Source organism: Rana temporaria, chromosome 3 (genome assembly GCF_905171775.1).
Source record: "Rana temporaria chromosome 3, aRanTem1.1, whole genome shotgun sequence".
In the NCBI taxonomy this organism is placed as follows: domain Eukaryota; kingdom Metazoa; phylum Chordata; class Amphibia; order Anura; family Ranidae; genus Rana; species Rana temporaria.
Genome location: NC_053491.1, coordinates 452877817 through 452889827, shown reverse-complemented (window position 1 = coordinate 452889827; position 12011 = coordinate 452877817).

Here is a 12011-nt window from a genome sequence, read left to right as displayed (position 1 = left end):
CCTTCTCTCTCTCTCTACCTCACCCCTTCTCTCTCTCTCTACCTCACCCCTTCTCTCTCTCTACCTCACCCCTTCTCTCTCTCTACCTCACCCCTTCTCTCTCTCTCTCCCACCCCTTCTCTCTCTCTCTCCCACCCCTTCTCTCTCTCTCTCCCACCCCTTCTCTCTCTCTCTCCCACCCCTTCTCTCTCTCTCTCTCTTTCACCCCTTCTCTCTCTCTCTCTCTCTCTCCCACCCCTTCTCTCTCTCTCTCTCTTTCACCCCTTCTCTCTCTCTCTCCCACCCCTTCTCCCACCCTCACCAAGCCCCTCTCCCCTCCCAAATGGACACTAACAGGTGACAGCAAGTGAGAGTTAGTGATCCCATCCCTTCCCAAGCACTGCCACTTAACCCATGCCCCCAGCACTGCCAGTCTGCCACTGGCCTCATCCTCCTAATGAAGGACTACAGGTCCCAGCATTAGTCCCTTAGAGCTGAGGATCTGACATGCTCCCCCAATGGACGGGGTAGGTCAGTGTAATGATCAGGTAGGTCAGTGTAGGAATCAGGTTAGTGTAGTGGTCAGGTATTTCAATGCAGCAATCAATTAGGTCAGTGTAGGGATCAGGAAGGTCAGTGTAGTGGTCAGGTAGGTCAGTGTAGGAATCAGGTACAGTAGGTCAGTGTAGTAGTCGGGTAGGTCAGTGTATGTGCAGTTTTTACCCCAGATCCCTTGTGTCATTTGTATTTCTTTTGTGGTATAAAGTACAGGGTTTTATATACAACTTTAGTGCCTTAGATATAAACAGCATTTGTTTCATGTATGTTAGCCCAACATCGCAAGAACAATTACACTCTGTGAATCTAAGCAGCTGTAATGTTGGGCTTCCATACATGAAACAAATGCTTAAATAGGTAAGGGGCGGGGCCTCTCGGCCACGTCATATTGCGGCACTGCCTCCTTGTGATGTCACCGACCGCTGCTTGCTGGGGGGGGGGGGTGTCCCTGAATGGCTGTATGGAAATGTGGTCACCCTAAGCGTCACAGTGCCGAATCGCAAAAAGTGGCCTGGTCTTTGTCCAGCCAAATGGTCCGAAGCTTAACCACTTAAGGACCGCCGCACGCCAATATATGTCGACAGAATGGCATGGCTGGGCACAAGGACGTACAGGTATGTCCCCTTTAAGAACCCAGCCGGCGGCGCGCTCGCGACCCGGTGCTAAGCTCCGTGACCGCGCCAGTGGGACCCGCAGACCCGATCGCCGCTGGTGTCCCGCGATCGGGTCACAGGAGCTGAAGAACGGGGAGAGGTGAGTGTAAACAAACCTTCCCCGTTCTTCTCTGTGGCAGTGTCACTGATCGTCTGTTCCATGTCATAGGGAACGACTATCAGTGACGTCACACGTCCAGCCACGCCCCCCTACAGTAAGAAACACACAATAGGACACACTTAACCCCTTTAGCGCCCCCTAGTGGTTAACCCCATTCCCTAATAAAAATGCCATAACATTTTCCCTCATTTTGTAAACGCTATAACTTTCGCACAAATCAATAACTAAACGCTTATTTCGATTTTTTTTAATACCAAAAATATGTAGAAGAATACGTATCGGCCTAAACTGAGGAAAAAAAAAAAGTGGGGGGATATTTAATATCGCAAAAAGTAAAAAATATTGCATTTTTTTTTAAATTGTCGCTTTTTTTATAGCGCAAAAAATAAATACCGCAGAGGTGATCAAGTACCACCAAAAGAAAGCTCTATTTGTGGGAAAAAAGGACGTCAATTTTGTTTCGGAGCCACGTCGCACGACCGCGCAATTGTCAGTTAAAACGACGCAGTGCCAAATCGCAAAAAGGGGCCTGGTGATTTACCTGCATAATGGTCTGGGTCTTAAGCGGTTAAGTGGTTAATGTCTAAACCACTGGCAACAAAAGTGAGTACACCCCTAAGTGAAAATGTCCAAATTGGGCCCAAAGTGTCAATATTTTGTGTGGCCACCATTATTTTCCAGCACTGCCTTAACCCTCTTGGGCATGGAGGTCACCGGAGCTTCACAGGTTACCACTGGAGTCCTCTTCCCCTCCTCCATAATGACATCACAGAGCTGGTGGATGTTAGAGACCTTGCGCTCCTCCACCTTCCATTTGAGGATGCTCCACAGATGCTCAATAGGGTTTAGGTCTGGAGACATGCTTGGCCAGTCCATCACCTTTATCCTCAGCTTCTTTAGCAAGGCAGTGGTCATCTTGGAGGTGTGTTTGGGGTTGTTATCATGTTGGAATACTGCCCTGCAGCCCAGTCTCTGAAGGGAGGGGATCATGCTCTGCTTCAGTATGTCACAGTACATGTCGGCATTCATGATTCCCTCAATGATCTGTAGCCCCCCAGTGCCGGCAGAACTCATGTCGCTTCAGACCATGACACTCCCACCACCATTTTTTTTTTCACCACCATGCTTAACTGTAGGCAAGACACACTTGTCTTTGTACTCTCATCTTGAAGGTGTGTTTGGGGTCGTTGTCATGTTGGAATACTGCCCTGCGGCAAAGTCTCCAAAGGTAAAACCTTATTTATATTTGTAAAGCAATGTTTACTCCATTTGATGACACAGAACTGATAACAGATTTCCCATTATTGTGGCCAAAAGTGAAAGCGAATAAATGCAAAGGGGAGGAGGGGCTGGATTATTCTACTAAAGTAGGCTTTAATTTATGGAAAGATGCCAGTTAAAGGATCACTAAAGATATATATATATATATTTTTAAATAACAAACATGTTATACTTACCTCCACTGTGCAGTTCGTTTTGCACAGAGTGGCCCCAAATCTGGTCTTCTGGGTCCCTGGGCAGGGCCGTCGGAACAAGACAGGCAAAACAAGCAACTGCTTGGGGCCCCCGAGCTGGCCTGGGGCCTCAGCAGAGCGGGCCCTTGCCGCGTCGCCGCTTCCTATAAATGCTGCAGCCTGTAGCGTGGCCGAACTCCTTTCCTAATTCCTCCTGCAGTCCGGATGGGTACCGTAACCGCGTGGTACAGGAGATTTAGTTTCCTGTTCCCGGCCGGACTGACAGGAAGTGCACACACTCAGTGCTCACTTCCTTTCAGTCCAGCCGGGAACAGCAAACTGAATCTTCTGCTGCGCGGTGTGCGGTATGCGGTAAGGGGGGGGGGGGTAAAAATAACATGGGGGGGTGCAGTCAAAAGAAGTACTAGCCGAAGTTCAGCAGCAGCAGCTGTATGCAGGGGTATGCGGTAGGGAGGGGGGCATCAGCTGTATGCAGCGGACCGGTATGTGTTAGGGAGGGGGGGATAAAAAGAACATGGGGGGAGGCAGTCAGAAGAAGTACTAGCCGACGTTCAGCACTGGCAGCAGCAGCCCCCCCCCCCCCCCCCCTACGCTTATAGCAGAATCAATAGGCATTTTTTACACTTAGCTGTCTCGGCTCCCCCCGCAAGGGAGCTCGCATGGTGTTGAGTTCTTGAGGGCGCGCTCCCGTGATACAGCCAGCGGCCATAGCCACTCATTGTATCATTAGGCACCGCCCCTGGCGCGTCATTGGATGTGATTGACAACAGTGCAAGTCAATGGCTGCGCTGCTTTTAATCCATCCACTGTAACCAATCAACGGCCAGGCAGAGCGGCGAATAGGATGTCGGGGCAAGCATGGGACTTTCGACGGGTCAGGTAAATATAACGGGGGGGCTGGGGGGCCGGTATTGTCGGATGTTTTTTCATAGAATGCATTAAGGTGATAAAAACGTTTACCTTTACAACCCGTTTAAGAACTTTTTTTTTTGCAACATCTGTGTAGATAACACTCAAGTTCACATTGATGATATATGTAAAAAATAAGTGGTACTGGTACCTAACAATTGCATCTCAACAATACAGACCCCCAAGCAAAAAGAAAAAAAAAAGCAGCTCAGGCAGCAATACTCATGTACAGGGCCCCCATCAGGAATTATGGGGCCCCTTACACAGCTGAAGTGGGGGGGGGGGCTTTACAAAAAAATAAGAAATATAGAAAAATATATATAAAAAAGAGGGGTAGCCATCCGGGGCCCTGGGGACCTCTGGCTGGGCCCTTCAATAAAAAGAAAAAAAAGAAAAAAAAATATATATAAAAAATATATATTTAAATGTATTTATTTTTAAAAAGGGGGGTTGCCATCTGGGGCCCTGGGGACCTTTGGGCCCTTTAATAAAATAAAAATAAAAAAAGGGGGTTTGCCACATGGGGCCCTGGGGACCTCTGAGTCCTTTAATAAAAAATTGTTTTTATATATATATATATATATATATATATATATATATATATATATATATATATATAATATATAATATATATATATATATATATAATATATATATATATATATATATAATATAAATAAAATAATATAAATTTTTTTTAAAAAAATTATAAAAAAGGGGGGTTGCAATCCAGGGCCCTCTGGGCTCAATAATATTAATAATAATAATAATATAATATATAGCGGCCCTGCTCATGTATCACCTCTGAAGCCTGGTACACACTACCCGTTTTCCTGGCAGGAAAACTGCGGGTAGAGATTTTGGTCGGGAAAACCGGCCGTGTGTATGCTTCCTCGCAGTTTTCCTGACAGGAAAACTGCCGGTAATCCTGGTGGGAAAATAGAGAACCCGGCAGTTTTCCTATGGGGAAACACTGCGATGCCGCGTACACACGACCGTTATTCATGTCATGCAAAAAAACGTTTTTCTCGCCGTGATTTGTCGTGATTCCTCTCAAGCCTGCCTTGCATACAGACGTTCGTGAAAAAAAAATGCTCGAGAAAAGCGCAGTGACGTACACTACGTACGACGGCACTATAAAGGGGAAGTTCCATTCAAACGGCGCCACCCTTTGGGCTGCTTTTGCTGATCCTCATGTCAGAAAAAGTTTGGTGGGAGACGATTCACGCTTTTCAGTCTTTGTGCTTACAGCGTGATGAATGTACTATCTCCATTACAAACAATGGGCCAGATTCTCAGAAGAGTTACGACGGTGTATCTCAGTAAACACCGTCGTATCTCTGTTTCTGAGCCCGGGTATCTATGCGTCTGATTCTTAGAATCATTTTCGCATAGATACGCCGTAGATCCGACAGGTGTAAGTCACTTACACTGTCGGATCTTAAATGTAATTCGCCACCGGCCACTAGGTGGCGTTTACGTTCAGGTCTCATTTGTTTATGCAAATGAGCCTGATACGCCGATTCCCGAACGAATTCGCATCGCGTAGCCGACGCTTACGTCGTTTGCGTAAGCGTAAGGTTACCCCTGCTATATGAGGGGTAACCTTACGCCAGTCCGCCGTATGCCATGTTAAGTATGGCTTCGGGTCCGCGTTGTCTTTTCCCGTCGGGTACGTCGTTTTCCTAAGTCGTTCTTGAATACGACTTTACGTCAATGACGCACACGTCGGCGTCATTGACGTTTTTCCGTCGAGAACTGGAGAATGCGCACTGGGCTATTTTAAGCCCGGCGCATGCGCAGTTCGATCGGCACGGGGGCACGCTTAATTTAAATACAAGCAGCCACCTTTGAATTACGCGGGGATACGCCGGGCCTTTTACACTACGCCGCCGCAAACTACGGAGCAAGTGCTTGAGGAATACGGCACTTGCTCCAGTATGTTGCGGCGGCATAAATGGCTTACGCTACGCCGCCGCACAATCTTAGAGAATCTGGCCCAGTATTTTTACCAGAACGAGCGCTTCCGTCTCATAACTTGCTTCTGAGCATGCGCGTTTTTCCCCCTCGTAAAAGCCTACACACGACAACGTGAAAAACAACGAAAAAAATAGAGCATATTCTAAAAAAAAATTCAGCCATTTTTCTCGTCATGAAAAACGGTCGTGTGTACGCAGCATTAGGTAGCATACACACGGCCGGGATACCTGGCCAAAGCTCTCCCCACAGTTTTCCCGATGGGAAACTCGGCCGTGTGTACACGGGGAAAGTTACTGAGCAGGTTCTCGGTTTTCCCATCGGTATTCACGGCGGACCGCAGGCCACACTCGGCCCGCCGCTGCTAAATGTCTGGCCCATCAGTGCACGTGATGAACACTAGGGGGCGATCAAGGGGTTAACTGTTCCCTAGGGAGGTGTTTCTAACTGTGGCGGGATAGGACTGCCTGGGAGTACAGAGAGATTGCTGTTCCTGATCACTAGGAACAGCTGGCATAAATCTTTCCCCTAGATTGTAGTACGCAATAAGCGTATTTTGATTTGCGCCAAAGTTATAGCGCCTATAAAATAGAGGATAGATTTATGGCATTTTTAATATTATTTTTTTTTATTAGTTATGGCGACGATCTGCGATTTTTATCGTAACTATCGTGATTTTTATTGCGATGGACAGATCGGACACTTTTGACACTATTTTGGGACCATTGACGATTATACAGTATTCAGTGCTGTAAAAATGCACTGATTACTGTATAAATGTCACTAGCAGGGTAGGGGTTAAACATTACTGGGGCCATCAACGGGTTAAATGTGTTCCCTAGGTGTGTATTCTAACTGTAGGGGGGGGGGGAGAGTTCACTAGAACATGGCAGAGATCACTGGGAGCAGTGGATGTCTGTCATGTGGCTAGCCAGAAAAGGGAAATGCCTCGCTTACATAGGCATCTCCCTGTTCTGCCTTTCCGTGTCACGATCGTGGGCCACTGACAGACATCGGAGCAGCAGGTACACTCCTACGGCGGGCGCGCCCGCTAGCCTGCGATGATGGAGGAACATACGGGTACGCCCATTTACGCACCTTTGCCATTCTGCTGACGTACTTCGGCGTGCTCACGCGCCCCTCAGTGGCGCGCGACCATGGGCCGTATATAATTGGCCTCCCGGCAGATTAGAGCCACCTTGCGGCCGTATATAGTCGGCCGCCGGGTGGCTAGTGGTTAATGTGGCCATTGCTGTGTGCAGGCAGCTGGTGTTACTCTATGGGGACGCGCACATCCACTGGTCCTAATTTGACAGGTGTGTGGCTGCGGGTGTACGACCCCTCAACACAGACAGTGTGCATTTGGTGTCACTCACCTACACCTGCACACTTAAACAAATAGGACCTGTGGCTGTTTTCATACAACCACCGCATCCTCATAGAATAACAGCCGCACAAAAAAACGCTCATTCGCACTGTATGGGCCAGAGAATGTGAATGAGCCCTTAATTTTTTACATTCATAAACTAAAGCAGAGTAAGCTTCAGGTTTGAATGGACTCAGAAACATTCGGTACCAATTACTCACTGTGTCCAATTCAGAAAAGGAAGATGCCAGTAAATTACACATTTATTGGCCCCCTCCACCCACTCTTCATCCCTCTGTGTAGCTGCAGCAGGCAGCGGGAGAGGGAAGCCGGCAGTGCTGCAGGGGGATGAGGGGGGGCCTGGGTACACAGGGTGAGAATCAAATGTGGGCAGCACAGGGAGGACAATTATCAAATGATACACTGTGTATGTGTCTCTCCCTCCAGCAGCTGAAAGCCTGTGAGAAGGGAAGGAACACGTTTTCAGCTGCTGGAAGCAGAGACACAGTGCATGGTTCTGTAATTGTCCTTCCGTCCCATCACACTGATCCCCCTGCTGTCCGGGCCCCCCTGTATGCACGGGGGGGCCCTTTGGTACCGCTCTGTCAGCGGCTCTGCTGCCCATGCATGGATCAAAGTTTGGCCAATCCCTGCTGAACCAGCCAAACTTCGATCCACGTATGGATTAAGAGGTATTTATTCAATTAGCTAGATTCAGAGAGACTTAGGCTGGCCTATCAGTAGATAGGCCAGCCTAAGTCTGAATTTGCGTTGGCGCTAATTTAAGCGTATTCTGGTAACCAGATACGCTTAAATTAGGCTCAGATACGAGCGGCATAAGTGTCTTACACCCTCGTATCCTAAAGTGTAATTTTTAGGCTGACCGCTAGGTGGCGCTTCCATTGCGGTCGGCGTAGAATATGTAAATCACTAGATACGCCTATCCACGAACGTACGCCCGGCCGACGCTGTACAGATACACCGTTTACGTAACGCATTATAAGGCCTAAAGTTATTCCATCAAATAGCTGGAATAGTAATGTTAAGTATGGCCGCCGTTCCCGCGCCGAAATTTGAAAATTTTACGTCGTTTGCGTAAGTCGTCAGTGAATAGGGTTTTACGTCATTTACGTCCACTTCGAAATCAATAGGACCGTGCGGCGTACTTTGCCGCAATGCACACTGGGATATGTAGGCGGACGGCGCATGCGGCGTTCGCAAAATACGTCAATCACTTCAGGTCAAGCCCCATTAACATAAAACACGCCCCCTTAGCTAAATTTGAATTAGGCGCCATTACGCCCACCCGATTTACGCTACGCCGCCGTAACTTAGCAGGCAAGTACTTTGTGAATCATATACTTGCCTCGCTAACTTACGGCGACGTAGTGTAAACACGATACGCTACGCCGCCGCAAAGTTAGGACGCCCTCTCTGAATCTAGCTAAATGCAACCTTATTTTATATTTTACCAGAAAATGGGGAATACATCGTGTTTGTGTGCACTGAAGTCAATGCAAGTGAATTATTTTACTGAAATTATACATTTTATAAACCATGTCAGAAATATCCTGCAAAACAAAAAGGGACTGTTACCATTCTATTCTACAGGGTCTCTGCTTTTATAAAATATATATAATGTTTCAAAGTGGACCGGTTCCCGGCCGGCTCACGTCTTTTTACGGGGGCAGAATGGCACCCATGTGCGAAACCCCGTACCCGTACAGGGTTTCCTTTAAGAGCCGCTGGAGGGCGCGCCTGCCACTGGCCACACGTGATCGTGTGCACAAGCGCCAGCATGGGGATTTGTGTGTGTAAACACACATATCCCTGTGCTGTCAGAGGAGGGGAGACATGTTGTTTGTTCCTAGTAAGGAACAGCGATATGTGTCCTTTCCTTATCCCCCATACAGTTGGAACACACTGAGGGAACACACAGTTAACCCCTCGATCGCCCCTAGTGTTAACCCCTTCCCTGCCATTGACATTTACACAGTAATCAGTGCATTGTTATAGCACTGATCGCCGTATAAATGTCACTGGTCCCAAAAATGTGTCAAATCTGTCCGTCGCAATACCGCTAAAAATCGCAGATCACCACCATTACTAGTAAAAAAATAAAAATAAAAAAAATGCCATCAATCTTCCCATAGTTTGTAGATGCTCTAACTTTTGTGCAAGCCAATCAATATACAGGGCCAGATTCACAGAAGAGATACGATGGAGTATCTCAGATACACCATCTTATCTCTGATTTTTACTGGTCCTATCTATGCACCTGATTCATAGAATCAGATACGCATAGATAGGGCTGAGATCCGACAGTGTCACACTGTGTTACACTGTCGGATCTTTTTTTGGATTTAAAAATGGCGCCGGGGGCGTTCCCGCTGATTTACACTGAATAATATGTAAATCAGCGAGATACGCGAAATTCACGAACGTACGCGGACCCGACGCTGTGTTCTTACGTCGTTTTCGTATCGCGGTACCCGTCGTATACTTACCCCTGCTAAAAGCAGGGGTAAGTATTGTTAAGTATGGCCGTCGTTCCCGCGTCGAATTTGAAATTTCCTACGTCATTTGCGTACGCCGATTCACGAACACGCACGTCGCAAGTCCCGCTCACGTCGCAACCACTGACGTCCTATTGACGTCAGTGGGAGCAATGCACGCCGGGAAATTCCCCGGACGGCGCATGCGTATTTAAATCGGCGCGGGAGCGCGCCTGATTTAAATAGTACACTCTCCCAGCCGCGGAATTAGAATTCCGCCGGGGGAGTTAGGATCCGCTGTCGCAAGTTTGGAGGTAAGTGTGTTGTGAATTTGACACTTTCCTCACAAACTTGCGAGGGCGGATCTTAAAACACATAGGTTACACGGATCTAAAGATCCGCTAACCTTTGTGAATCTGGCCCACAGTATTTACCGGCATATAACACGCACAGGCGTATATCACGCACCTTCATTTTAAGAGGGAAGTTTCAGGGAAAAAAAATGTTTAAATAAAGAATTTTGAAGCAAAATAAGGGTCAGTGCCCATCAATGCAGTCTGATCAATGCCCATCCACATCCTCACAATTGCCCATTAATGCAGCTTGATCAATGCCTATCTGCAGCCTCACAATTGCCCATTAATGCAGCTTGAATAATGCCCATCTGCAGCCATGAATGCAGCCTGATCAATGCCTATCTCAGGGAGGGGGGCAAAATGAGTTCCGTCAGATTACATACAGCGAGAATCTCCTGTTAACTTGGCAGCCTTTTTAATACAAAGTCCCGCCTCCTGGACCAGCTTCTATGATGGACAGAACACTGGTCCAATGCTGGCCAGGGCCTGAGTCCTGCGGGAATGCGTAGGAACATCGTCCCTACACTTTTTTCACAGCAGGAACACCGTTCCCTTTGCAGGACTAGAGCAGCCTCGAGCAGCCGAGCCGCCCGAGCCGATCCTTTACTAAGCGGCAATGCCGGGTCACTGTCAGGTGCAGGCGAACTGAGCCGAGCAAACTCGGAGCTCCTCCTCCAGGCTCCAACCTCGCCTGCCACCTATTCTTCAGTACGCAGCCGGTTGTGTGTGACATCATGCGGAGGCGGAGTCACACAGCAACGCTAGGGTGAGCCCATGTCTCCTCTCCTCACACTGTCACACGCACTCTGCCCTGACACTGACACTGTGTGTGCAGTAAGCTGTAAAAAAAAGCCCTTTTTTTATCCTGCTATAATATATATTTATATATATAGATTAACTAGCCAGGACCCTGAGGCCAGCCAGCCAGGACCCTGAGGCCAGCTGGCCAGCCAGCACCCTGAGACCAGCCAAGCCAGCACTGAGACCAGCCAGGCCAGCACCCTGAGACCAGCCAAGCCAGCACTGAGACCAGCCAGGCCAGCACCCTGAGACCAGCCAGGCCAGTACCGAGTACCCTGAGGCCAGTCGGCCAGCCAGCACCCTGAGGCCAGTCGGCCAGCCAGCACCCTGAGGCCAGCCAACCAGCACCCTGAGACCAGCCAGGCCAGCACTGAGACCAGCCAGGCCAGCACCCTGACACCAGCCAGGCCAGTACCGAGTACCCTGAGGCCAGCCAGCCAGCCAGCACCCTGAGACCAGCCAGGCCAGCACTGAGACCAGCCAGGCCAGCACCCTGTGACCAGCCAGGCCAGTACCGAGTACCCTGAGGCCAGCCAGCCAGCACCCTGAGACCAGCCAGGCCAGCACCAAGACCGGTCAGGCCAGTACCGAGACCAGCCAGGCCAGCACCAGTATTTTCTGTGAAATATATATGCATATGAGCATATCATTTTTGTTTGGTGGGGGAGTGGATCTTGGGTGGGAGTTCCCACACTTTTTTCCCCAGGACTTGACCCCTGATGCTGGCCCAGGAGATGGGACTTCCTATTATAGAGGCTGCTGAGTAAACAGGAGATTCTCGCTGTATGTAATCTGACGGCGCTTGTCCCGCCCCCTCCCTGTTCCGTCCGAGGTAGCCCAAATTGCAGTGTCGGCGTATAACACGCACACACTATTTGGAACCAATTTGCAGGGTGAAAAAGTGAGTGTTATACGCAAATAATTACAGTACGGTTTTTTTTGGGCAATTTTTTTTTTACCATAACTATGTAGAAGAATACATATCGGCCTAAACTGACGAAGATTTTTTTTTAAAAAAATATTTTGGGGATATTTATTATAGCACAAATTAAAAAATATTGTTATTTTTTTCAAAATTGTCGCTATTTTTTTGTTTATAGTGCAAAAAATAAAAACCACAGAGGTGATCAAATACCACCAAAAGAAATCTCTATTTGTAGGAAAAAAAGGACGTAAATTTAGTTTGGGTGCAGAATTGCATGGACGCGCTTTTGTCAGTTAAAGCGACGCAGTGCCAAATTGTAAAAAGTGCTCTGGTCAGCAAGGGGGTAAAACCTTCCGGGGCTGAAGTGGTTAATTAATCTTCAGATCTTCAGGCCTA